Here is an 11,594-nt window from a genome sequence, read left to right as displayed (position 1 = left end):
CAAAGAAAGTGCAGTCCAGAGAAACCTTAGAAAGTTTGAAGAAGAGCTTGATTATTTTACAGAAATGGCTGGCCTAAAAAGTCGTACAAGAAACGTTAAGAACATACAGGGTGACGTGGTTCCAATGTAAGGAGAAAAGGAGCGCTCGCTGCAAAACTCAATTTCACAATTTTTAAAAGCTAATCAAGGAACGGCTAACTCGAAATGCCACAAGGCTAGGAGCCATCTCGAAGTAACCCAAGGATTCCGTCGACTTCTTAAGAGATCCCAATGAGGTTCAATTAACTTATAGATTCCAGAAACCTGTGAAAGCTCCAGGAAACTGACCTCGCTCCAGAAGTTCTTAAATCAATTGAGAAGGAGTTAGTTCCTCTTCTGATAAAATTATTCATCTGGACTGACAGAACGACAGTGCCACAAAAATTTGAAGACGCCAAGGTAATTAGTTTTTACAAAAGTATTGAAAATACACCCTAACAATTATTAATCCTTATTTAAAGCACTCGGCAAGCAATATGGGGACGACTGAGGGAAATCATAGAAGACTTCAGAGAGGCTAAAGAATAGCTAGTAATAGTCTAAATTGGTCTTGAAACCATGATAAGATCTCCGAACTTATAAGTTGCAATTCCCGAGAAGATCGATAACGCAAAGATCCGAACACTTTCACGCTGAACTAAGACCAGAAATTAAGATCAAACTTGAACGAGCTTTCAGATAAGAATATGACATCGGTTCACAAAATTTACTCTAATATTTCACAAAAGACTGCCCAGCTGTAAAAGATCACCTTGCTTATGCAATGACTTAAACATACAGGCAAGAAATGAGCAGGAAACGCATACAGGCAAGAAACGCAGAGCAAAGTAGATAACCTCAGTCTGGTCGTTGAAAACTGTGGCATGGGCATAGCATTTCCAAAAACTGAAGAACTGCCAGAAAACATAGATCGCGCATGTAATGTCACCCTCCAGGACAAAGGACTGAACAAAGTCACTGAGTTTAAGCATCTGCTTTTGAATCTAAATTGACGCTCCGATATAAACGCCAATGCAAGGACTTACTTCACTAAAGCTAGAAGAGCGTCCGTCAAGATGACACCTGCGCTAATCAGCTACACGAATGGAAATCATATATCTGCTGATCAAAATTTCTTCAACCAGTACAGTTGTATGGGTTGAAAACAACCAGAACGTGTCGTTCTCAACAAAGTCGGTCGAATGGCCCAGGAGACAAACAGCAAGAAAGCATACACTAATGAAAAACCTCCTTGAAAGTACCTCTGAGAGACACCAAAACAGAACTAGCAGTTAAAAGAGCAAATATTTGTCTGCGTCTCATGAACCTGCATGATATAATAACTCGAAAGAATAAAACATGATGCCAACGATTCGGTGCCTGCTCTCAAATTTGATTTAGAGAGGCTTCGAGTGGAAAAAACTAAAGACTGGATTGATCATTCAAAAACATTAATCAATGCTTAAATGAAATCAGTTGCCAAGAGACAGCCAAAGGCCGAATGCAAAAAAATGGCGTGAGACACGAGATGACTCCTTTCAAAGCAAAAAAGCCCACTTGTGTGTCAATGGTATGTCCAGCTAAGGGATGTAAACACATACAAGAACATAATATGGTGGCTTGACCACGTGTAAAAAGCTTCATCACTGACAAAACACAGACTATAAAGCAGAACCACAAAGGACTGAACTGAATGGAAACACGGTGACGCTAAGCGATGAGGCGGAATAGCAGCGTTCACGGACATAAAAAATCATCAAAAGTGTTCAAAACCATTGCTCAACCAAAAATCGAACGTCAAAGCAAGAACTGCCCAATTGGTTTATCAGGGACCAGAAGCCCTATAGCCCGAAGTTCCTCTAAACCGTATTTCGGGGCCTCTCCAATGCCACAAGCGCGAGTCAATCTTATTGATCACTGCCAACCTCGAAGGTCGGGAGACTAATGACCAGTGGTTTTGGGTTGCCGGTGCGCTTAACCAATGGGAGGTGCGCTTAACCGATGGTTCCGTATACGAAACCATGAAATTTTTCGTTCACCGGAGAGACAAATTATAGCCCTTTGAATGTTTTCCTGTACGCAACTCGAAAGCATCAAACGCCTCGTCAGTTAAGTACACAAGCTCAGGTAGGATTGGCGTCAGATGTCCATTGGAATAGTTCAAAAGCGTCAATGTATTTCAGTGCTATAGCGCATGAAGCAACTGATATCGATAAAGCAGATTAGTATCAAAAACGAAAGCTGAAAGGAATACCGCTATGGAATGTGAAGCAGCCCGCAGCTAAAAAATTGGAGGGAATTTTGACCTCTGAATACGAGCAACATAAATAATCTTTTGCTTGAGGTGCGCCTTTTTGAAATAATCTCCAGCTAGACATGGATAGATTTTGAAGGTTTTACTTTTGCAACTTGAAGATTCCATATCGATGATACATTTGGGATAGAAAAACTCATTGTGTCCTATACTATCGGTTCTATATTCTATAACGAAGGTTACTGAATTGGAATATTTAGCGCTAAAAAGGCATACTTCGATTTATTATTTGAAAATTTATCGAAAAAATGTAAGAACAAAATTGAAGCCATTAGTTGACACAACTTAAACTTCCGATCAAGAGGCCTCATTAATGAGGGTTGGGCAAAAATTGCTTCAAACTTTTAGTTAGTTGGTATTATCTGACGATTGGTTGCTTGCTTGCCTACACTGTTTTTTGATATAAAGCTATTCACAAAATGTCTTTGTGCGGAGAACTTTTTGTTTCATTGAACGTTGGATTTAGAGATATTCGTAAAACTCAGTCTTAAACAGCAAGGTGAAATTCCCCAACAGCGGGGAAACGTGGTTTTCGAACCGCAAATTTGCGTTTACTGTTAAGTTAATTTGCGTTCACTCTTTTAGAGCACAACAGCTTTTTTGTGAAAACGGATTAAAACATCACATTACCAATAAAGGCTATTCTGTACGTCAAAAATTTTTGTCCACACACATTAAATACTCAATCAATCATATTTTGAAATTCTACCTTTGTTGGTTATATATCAATCTTACGGGTCAATCTTACAGCATGGATTGAAATGAACGCCATCTTATTGTCACAAGACAAAAAAAAAACATGAACAGAGTAACGTCGGGCGAGTAACTCACGAACGAGAGCGCACCAGCAGTGAACGTTTTGAAATCTGATATTGATCAAGCGTGGCTTCAATGACAGCAAAAATAGGATCACGTGTAAAGTTTAAATTTCGACGAACGCTGCAAAATTTCATCAAATGCGTTAAATTTTTCAAAATTGCTCCAGCTTGTTTGTAAAATCTGTAATGTCAAATAAATATAGAAATATACAAAAGAGTACTCGTCGCCATAGCTTTCATTGCCCCACATCAGATCCCGAGAAAACTTTACTGGAGTACGAGGTTCCCCTTATCAAAACATTCCAAAAACTTCCCCAAATAATTTTCATAGGGAAAAAAACTGATCAGAGGCCCTTTAAACTAACCCTACCCTTAAAAATTGGACGGAATAGAGAAACGTTTTCCCATACCAAAGAAGAGCTGCTAGAGCCAGCAACTGACGGATGCATTATAGTATACTATCTGCTTTTAATATGTATTAATTTATAACCTTCTTGGCTCTATAGAAAAAATTCTGCAATTTATACAATATAGTTCAAGATTCAGCCTGACTATTTGTATAATGAAAACCCATGATAAAAAAACTGATAGTCAATTATTAAGAGCAATTGCTTTGAGTGTATTGTTGTTTTTGCTTAATTTCATATTATATTCAATTTTGAAAACTATTTCGTTCCGTTAACATCGTGACTCGATAGGGAGATCAATTCCAGGAATTAACTCTACGAGATCCCTTATCTGGAACCTGCTTTTGCGAGACTCAGATATTCCACTCACAATAGCCAGTCGCTATCAAAAATTGAACCTAAGTTTCGACAAGGTTCTATTAGAAACGCTGAGGTTACTTTGTTCAATTTTACCTAAAATCGTTTCTAACGTGCGTTTTGTAATTTTCCGCATTAGATAGTTTTTCTTCCTGATTTATTCAGTTCGTCGGCTTATTGGTTTTCTTCTGCTATTGACAAGGAGAGGAACGTGAGAACGTCGAAGGGTCATTGCTTTCAATATTTTTTTGGTCAAAAGCGTATTTCATATCCAAACATGCACAATTTTTGATCACCTACCGAAATCAACAGGTCATTATAGTTCAACCTAAAGTGGATTCCGAAAAAGATAATTTAAATAGTAGTGGAATAAAGCTGGTAAATAGTTAGCGTATTAAAGGACACAGGGATGTAAACATAGGGGATAAAAGCTTGAAAAAGTCAAATTGCTCAAGCGAGCAAATAAAAGTTCTAGAATGAAAACGACCAAGAGAAAACTATGCATAAAACACACTTGCGGCTATTTAAACTCCGCTGGAGAGCAACCGAAAATATTTCCGCCCCATCAGCATTGATTATCCGACGAAACCCGAGTGTCAATATTTTAAATCCCGACGGCGTTCTCATAAATGAAGCGTCAAATTCTGACTTTTTTTTACCTAAACGGAAGGGTGAAACCCAGACTCATTAGCTAGGGCTACCGATTTGAATTGGTAGATCGACCCAGGTAACAGTATTGTTTCTTTTGCATCAACTAAGGATGAAACTATATGTATTCGGTAAATTACAGTAAATGTGTTCCGGTAAATTACAGTAAATGTGTTTAAAGTTGTTCTGGTTGAACCCTCAATTGAATCGGAAACAAGCAACGCCAGAATTCAAAGCCAAGTGATGAAGCTCCACAGAAGTCAGATCCACTTAAAAGAACAAACTCCATACCCCAAATACAAAATGCACTTAATGCGTATTATGATCAATTTTTCACTTTCTTTGTCGAAAAAGCCTCCAATTAGAACGGCATAGCCCTAGTTGAAAAAAAAAGCCAGAGGTCAAGGAAAGGACAAAAATAGTACTAGGCAAAATTGGGATCTATTCTCTTTGGCCCCTCAGTTACAAATCATTTGTTATATAGCACGTTACAACGTAAAAAAAATAGCACGTGCGCCTGGGGGCGTAAAAATTTAAGCTCACTAAGGTGGGGAGGGGCGGGGGTGTAAAACAGAATAGATCACAAAAAATTGTTATTATGTTTTTCAATTCCACCATGTCATTTACAACAAATCAAACTGTCAACATTGGCCTTCAAATAATTGGATCGCATATAAATCTAGGTATTGTACCACCATCAATTTAAACCTTGTATCTACAATTCGAAGTCATGAAGCGAGTCCAGAAGTCATTTTTTAAGTGAAATGAGTCATGCCAACGAGTCAAATGTGAAGAGAAAAAATCGTGACAAGTATGGCAAGTCACTAGAATCATGAAAACATTTGGACTTTAAACTCAAAACAGAGCGCTGAGAGAGACTGTTTCAAAAACAGGGAGAAAACACCAAAGCCGACTTAAAGTTAAACTGAATGAAAATCGTCTAAAGCCGAAACATACAAGAAATAGTTCTGAAATGCGTCTAAAAGAAAAGGGCAATTGATGCCTATCGCAAGATTTTGGTTCAAGATTTAACTTCGATTCATTTCCGATTTCTTCGTGCTGCCCTTCAATTTGGCGAGTGTAGATGATTCAGGAAATACTCCAATGTAAAGAAAGCACAGGGGAAAAGATGCTAAAGAAAATCGAGAAGCAGAAGGATTGGCTATTTTGTTGCTTTCTTTCTCTTGGACAGAGGATGGAAGTAATTACCGGCAAAACGCACACCAAGTCCTTCATGGACAATTAGTCCGCCCGTAATAATTTTAATAAGGGAATACGCAGCATTATAAAGTGCAAAAATTAATAAGAAATCCAGAAAAAGTGTAAAAGAAGGAATGAATAGCCAACCACAAAAAATATTGACAAATGAACAAAACAGAGATAATAAGCGAAAAAAACCTGAATACAAAAATAGACTAAATAAATAAAAGATGGGCATTTATTTAAAAAAAAAGACAAGACCAAAAAACTTTCTTTATTGCAAAACTCTATACGGAAGGAAAGAAAAAAGTCCTAATTTTGATCTAAAGTTCTATTTAGTTATTGGAAAAGCTCCGTAATTCCCTAGCAATGAGCAGATTATGTCAAACTAAGCATCTGCTTTCGATATGACTCGCGCGAAACGAATATTCTACACTCTTAACAAAATTATTCACTAACTATCCTGAACGTCAAAACAATAGCATTTGACAATTTCGCAAAAAAAAAATTCGACAAAAAAAAACTTTGACCACTGATTGCAAAAGCTAGTGGCTTTGCTTTCATGAAAGTATGCGATATTACGAAACTGCATCTTTGCCGATATCCATACTTAAAACGAAAGGATACCAAACGAGACATAATTGCCCCCCCCCCCCATCGGGCGAAATGCCTTCAAACGACAGGCGAGGCCTTAGTTTGAAAAGGTAGACAAGAGTGGAGAGGGGTCACTCTCCGAAATTGAGAATTGTTCTTCAAATCCTGCTGATCTACTTTATCAGCAGCTTCGGTGAAACGTACACATAGAAACTGTGATGGCTCTGAGAACTAGACCTCGGAATCTCGGAATTCACCATGTTATGCATTTTAATTTTGTCGACGCAAGTGAAATGTGTCCAGCCTGCGAAAGGAACAGCATCCAACAAAAACGGTCACTCAAAAGTTTCACAAAGCAAGATAAACACAACCAAAGCTTCAAATTTTCCTCCACAACAATAAAAACATAACCGGCTAACGTCGGGCGAATTGCTCTCAAACGATCGGCGAGCGGTTGGCTTCATCAAAAGCTAGGCAGGGTTTAGTTAGGCTAGCTTTCGCTTAATTGAAGGCGCGCAAGTCAGCGCAGCGGGGGGGGGGGGTGCACCGGAAGGGGGGCTGATGGGGTGGCAACAGTGGGGAGGGGGGGGGGGTCAATCTCTAAGAACCGCCCCTTCGCACCATAAGTCTCCAAAACAGATTCTGTGAACCGCATACTTGAAGACTAGTGAGCTGAAAGGCTCTAAGAGCACTTAATGCCCACTGGTCGCTAACTGTTTATCCTGTTTTTGAGGACCAAAAGTCAAATGCAACAGACGAAAAATTGGTCAAGCGAAAAACCGCATGAGAAAAGACCGACAGGACTAATGCAATTGCTACACACTTCGTTTGAGAGCAATTAATCAGTGATCGTAAAAGCGTCATAATTTGAAGTGATTTTTTGCCAGTGAAAGGTATTACAATAATACTTATTAACGAATGTGGAAATCAAAAAAATACAATTAAATAGATAGTAGGTGGCAACTTTTTGGACATTTTCATAACATCTCGATTTTTGTTTGCCAGAAATTTCAGTATTTTTATTTGCCAAACTAGTATTATTAAGTTGCATGTTCAAACTACCGTAGGCAAGGCCCTTAGCGTTGGGGGCCCAGTGGTCTTTTATTGAAAAACCATTCAGAAATTGATGTATTTTTTGAAAATCAACATCTTTGTGTGATATTTTACTTGTGCCGTTCGGTTGTTCACGCCAAAAGCATTTCTTTTTACGAGAAAATAGCGTAATTAAACAGGACTTGACTAAGCATAGCTCGAATCATTAAAATTACAGCCCAATTTCTGTTGCTAATTAAAACTACTCAGGAGCTAGAATTCGAGATTTTCTCTCATAAGAAAACATTGGCGCAAACTTTCAGCTGGTTTTCACTTAAAAACTAAGGTACAGCAAGATTAAAATTAGCAAAATACTGAGCCGACTTCTGTGGAAACTTCATTGGACGCCTTATGACTTCAGATTTCAAAACGCCGCTCACATAGACTTGAACAACACAACTAACGCAACAAACGAATTGCACGGGATTTATAAGTATAGAGCCTAAATTATGTAAAACAACCAGATTTAATATGGTACTAATAATATTCAGTTCAATTACACCCCAATTTTGCAGTTAAAAAATCAATAAAGTCAACAAAAAAGTTAGGCTTGATCACTAATTGGGGAAGTTGATCAAGCATGTAGTCATTATTTCATTTTTTTATGCGTCCCACATTTTTAAGAGTTCACGTTTGATATCACACTAGATTTCGACATCCTTTGTGTCATTTTTCACACGTGGTCTTCTGAAATCAAGTTGAAAAATGTTTAAGAATGAGCAATCAACTGAGCAATGTTCTTGGGAAAATTCCTGAAGCCATAAGGCATGTTCCTTGGGAAATTTATTGAAGCTCAATTTTTTCAACCGAGAAAAAGAATTCACTGTCCAAGGATAATCAAAACAGACAGTTAAAAACAGCGAAGTCTCAAAAAAAGCAAAAATCCTGTTAGACAAAGCTACCATTTTTTGTGCCTGATTTCTATTTTTAACTATCTCCTTTGGTTATCTTTGAAAGTGAGTTTTCTCTCGCAAAAAAATGGGCTTCCAATAATTTTTTGCAGAAACAAGCCTTAAGTCTTTCAAGATTTTTTCCCATGAAGTTTGCTCAACTGATTGTTCTTTTTTAACATTTCCTCAATTTTCTTGATTTCAACGAGGCAGTGTAAAAAATGATAACAAAACTGATTTTCGCGATCTAGTATGATATCAAACGTGAGCTCTTGAAAAAAATGTGGGACGCAAAAAAAGAACGAAATAAAGACTTGTTGCTTGATCAGCTTTCCAAATAAGTGATCAGGTCCAACTTTATTGCAGTTTTTTATTAACAGCGAAATTGGGGTCCAATTGAACTGAAAATCATAAGTACAAAATTAAATCCTGTTGCTGTATTTAGTTTAGGCTATACTTTTAAATCGTTTGCATGGTTACTTGGGCTGTTCGAGTCTAGGTGCGCGACGTTTTCAAAACCGTTTATAACTGTACAGTTGTTAAGCTCTGTAATTGATTCAACATAATGAAATACTTTCAAAGTTTGCTCTTTTAAAACCACGAGAGTAGCATTGAGAAAAAATCCAAAAAGTTTTATCGAAAAATTGGATGCGAACAATATTTCGACGACTTTTGACGAGCAGGAGGAGAGTAAAGAACTAGAAATAGGAAACATTGAAATTAACTCCAGAAACGAGTTTATGAAAAAGTATTCTTTCGAAAACTGCAGAATTGCAATGTTAATAACATAGCTGGCAGATTGCCGAATAATATACGCGATCGACGCTTGTGCCCTACCATCCATTGAAGCAACTAGAGATAGACAGATCGACCACCAGTCCCTTATCATACCACTACCTTGGGTTAGATTTCGACTGTCAATTTTATGAAACAATCGGTCTATAACGAAAAAACCCTAATTGAGCTTTTTCGAAATTGATATTCAAAATCAAAAACTCTCTAGACACTCTCAAGAATTAGGGAATGTGTATGAACTAGTAAATGTTCATAGAATTTAAAGTTCCATAGGTGAGTTCAGAAGTCATTTTTTTGAGTGAGTCAAGTCACGCAATTGACCTAAAAGCGGAAATGACGTCACGCAAACCAAAAACGCATGCAAAGCAGTAGTCACGGAAGTCATTGAAAAAGTCAATTCCAAGAAGTCAGGTCGTATGGACACAACGAGTTAAAAAACATAGCCTCACAAATCCTGAATTCCAATTCAAAGAATTGTATTAATTCATGACCTGACAACCATTTAATCGACTTTAAAAGGCAAATGAGAGCTGTTATTAATGTGCTAAGCAATAAAACAACACAACAAAAACAAGCAAGACTAAAAATTCAACTGTTATTTCTTGAAAAGACAGGATCAACAACAAAAAAAAAATCCTATGAAATCAAACTGCCAACTACATTCCTTTATTTCTCGTTATCAACCTGTCATTGAATGTCGATCCTCTCACCAATAATATTGAATGATAAGACAAAAATAACAAAAAATCCCAATAAAAATCACTGAAACTTTTTTGAAAACACTTAGTATAAAAGTCACAGAACGCAACAGCTACTGAAGGATACAATTACATCAAATCTTTGACTCCTCAATGACCATCGTTGCGACCTGTCATCAATAAGATAAAGAGCTAAAACAGCAAAAACTACAACAATTACAGGCAAAACTAAAAAAAAATCACTAAGATTTTTAAAAACGAACAAGCGTATTAGTCACAAAAAAATGGCTATGAACTGAATTGACTTGCTTTAATTGGAGCCTTTCTAGCAACCAATGAGACCTGTCGATAATGAGACTAAGAGTTAACACGACAAAGCTGAAAAGAAAAACTCGCAAAAAATTCGATAATTATCGAAAACAATTAGCGTCAAAGTCATAGAAAGCACTAGTTTTTGAATAAAAACGATGAACTAAACCTCTATTAGCAGCAGCAGAGACCTGCCTCTAATGAGATTAAATGATAAGGCATCAAAACGTACAATTCAAACTTGTGGAACTGACAAACAGTGTCGAAGTCATGAAAACCATTAGCTATTAACTCGAGCATTAATTAGGTTCTTTTATGCCTCATTGGCAACCAATCAGGCCTGTCATTGATGATAAAATCAGACCTGTCATTGATGATACTAAGTGATAAGACAACAGATATTTTTATAAAAGTGGTCAAAATCTAAAATTCACTAATATTTGATAACAAATAGTGGCAAAGTCATAAAAAGTTTTAGCTACTCTTAATTAATTCATGCAAAAGCAACTAGGCACAATTAGAACACATATGTACCGTCCTAAAAGCATTGGAGAGGAAACTCAAAACCGAAGTCAAATTAACGCACCTGAAAAAAAATTTCATCAAAAACCGCCAAATTGTTTAAAGTGGAGTCAGAAATTGGTGTTTGAAAACTTTGGTGGTATTGAACAATTTGGTGGTATTTGAGATGAATTTTTTTCAGGTATGTTAAAAAAGTCCCGCCAAAAACCTCGATTTTTCGCTCTATTTACTATTTCAGTGATCACCACTCTAACTTGACTCTCACTGACTAAAAAGCGCAAACAATACAATTCAAGTTCTTTAAATTCTAAAAACCACGATGTCCCCAATAATAGCCGCTATCGCTATTGGCTATTAATAAAAATTGAATTCTGAATTGAGTTTTGAATTAATTGAGTTTTGAACAGCAAAATTGAGGTCTAAGTATATTTCGGGGAAGCCTTCGGCATTTTGAGCTCTAATTGCCCTAAGCTTCCAGAACTATTTCTACTCTAACATACTTGTTAGGCATTTTCTCTTGGACACAAAAAAATCAGAGTCAAAGCTAAATGTAATTTTGCGAATCGTTCAGCTAGTCAAGTTGATTCGGGTGTAAGCATGCGGCTTTCCAGAAGTACATTCTAACAGATCTCTCCTTAAGAATATCAGACCTCTATTGCTACGAGGCTGTTTATTAGAAACAGTGTATCACTGGTCTATTTTCAGCAGCTGGTTTCACTCCCTTGCAATCTTTTCAAATCTAAGTTCGAATCACGGAGTGCACGTGCGTAAAATCTAGCTTAGCTGCAGTAAATCATGCAGGTTCCATTCCAGACAATTTTTAGAAGATGGCTGCTCTCATAAATTTGTTTTGATAAGGCTATCAAATCACAGAGTTCTAGTGACATTTTTATATCGTGTTCTATTTACTTCGGATTGTAAATTGCATAAAA

The sequence above is a fragment of the Convolutriloba macropyga genome, chromosome 5, assembly GCF_964194025.1.
Source record: "Convolutriloba macropyga chromosome 5, txConMacr16.3, whole genome shotgun sequence".
NCBI classification, from domain to species: Eukaryota; Metazoa; Xenacoelomorpha; order Acoela; family Convolutidae; genus Convolutriloba; species Convolutriloba macropyga.
Note: the sequence above shows the minus strand (reverse complement) of the source record.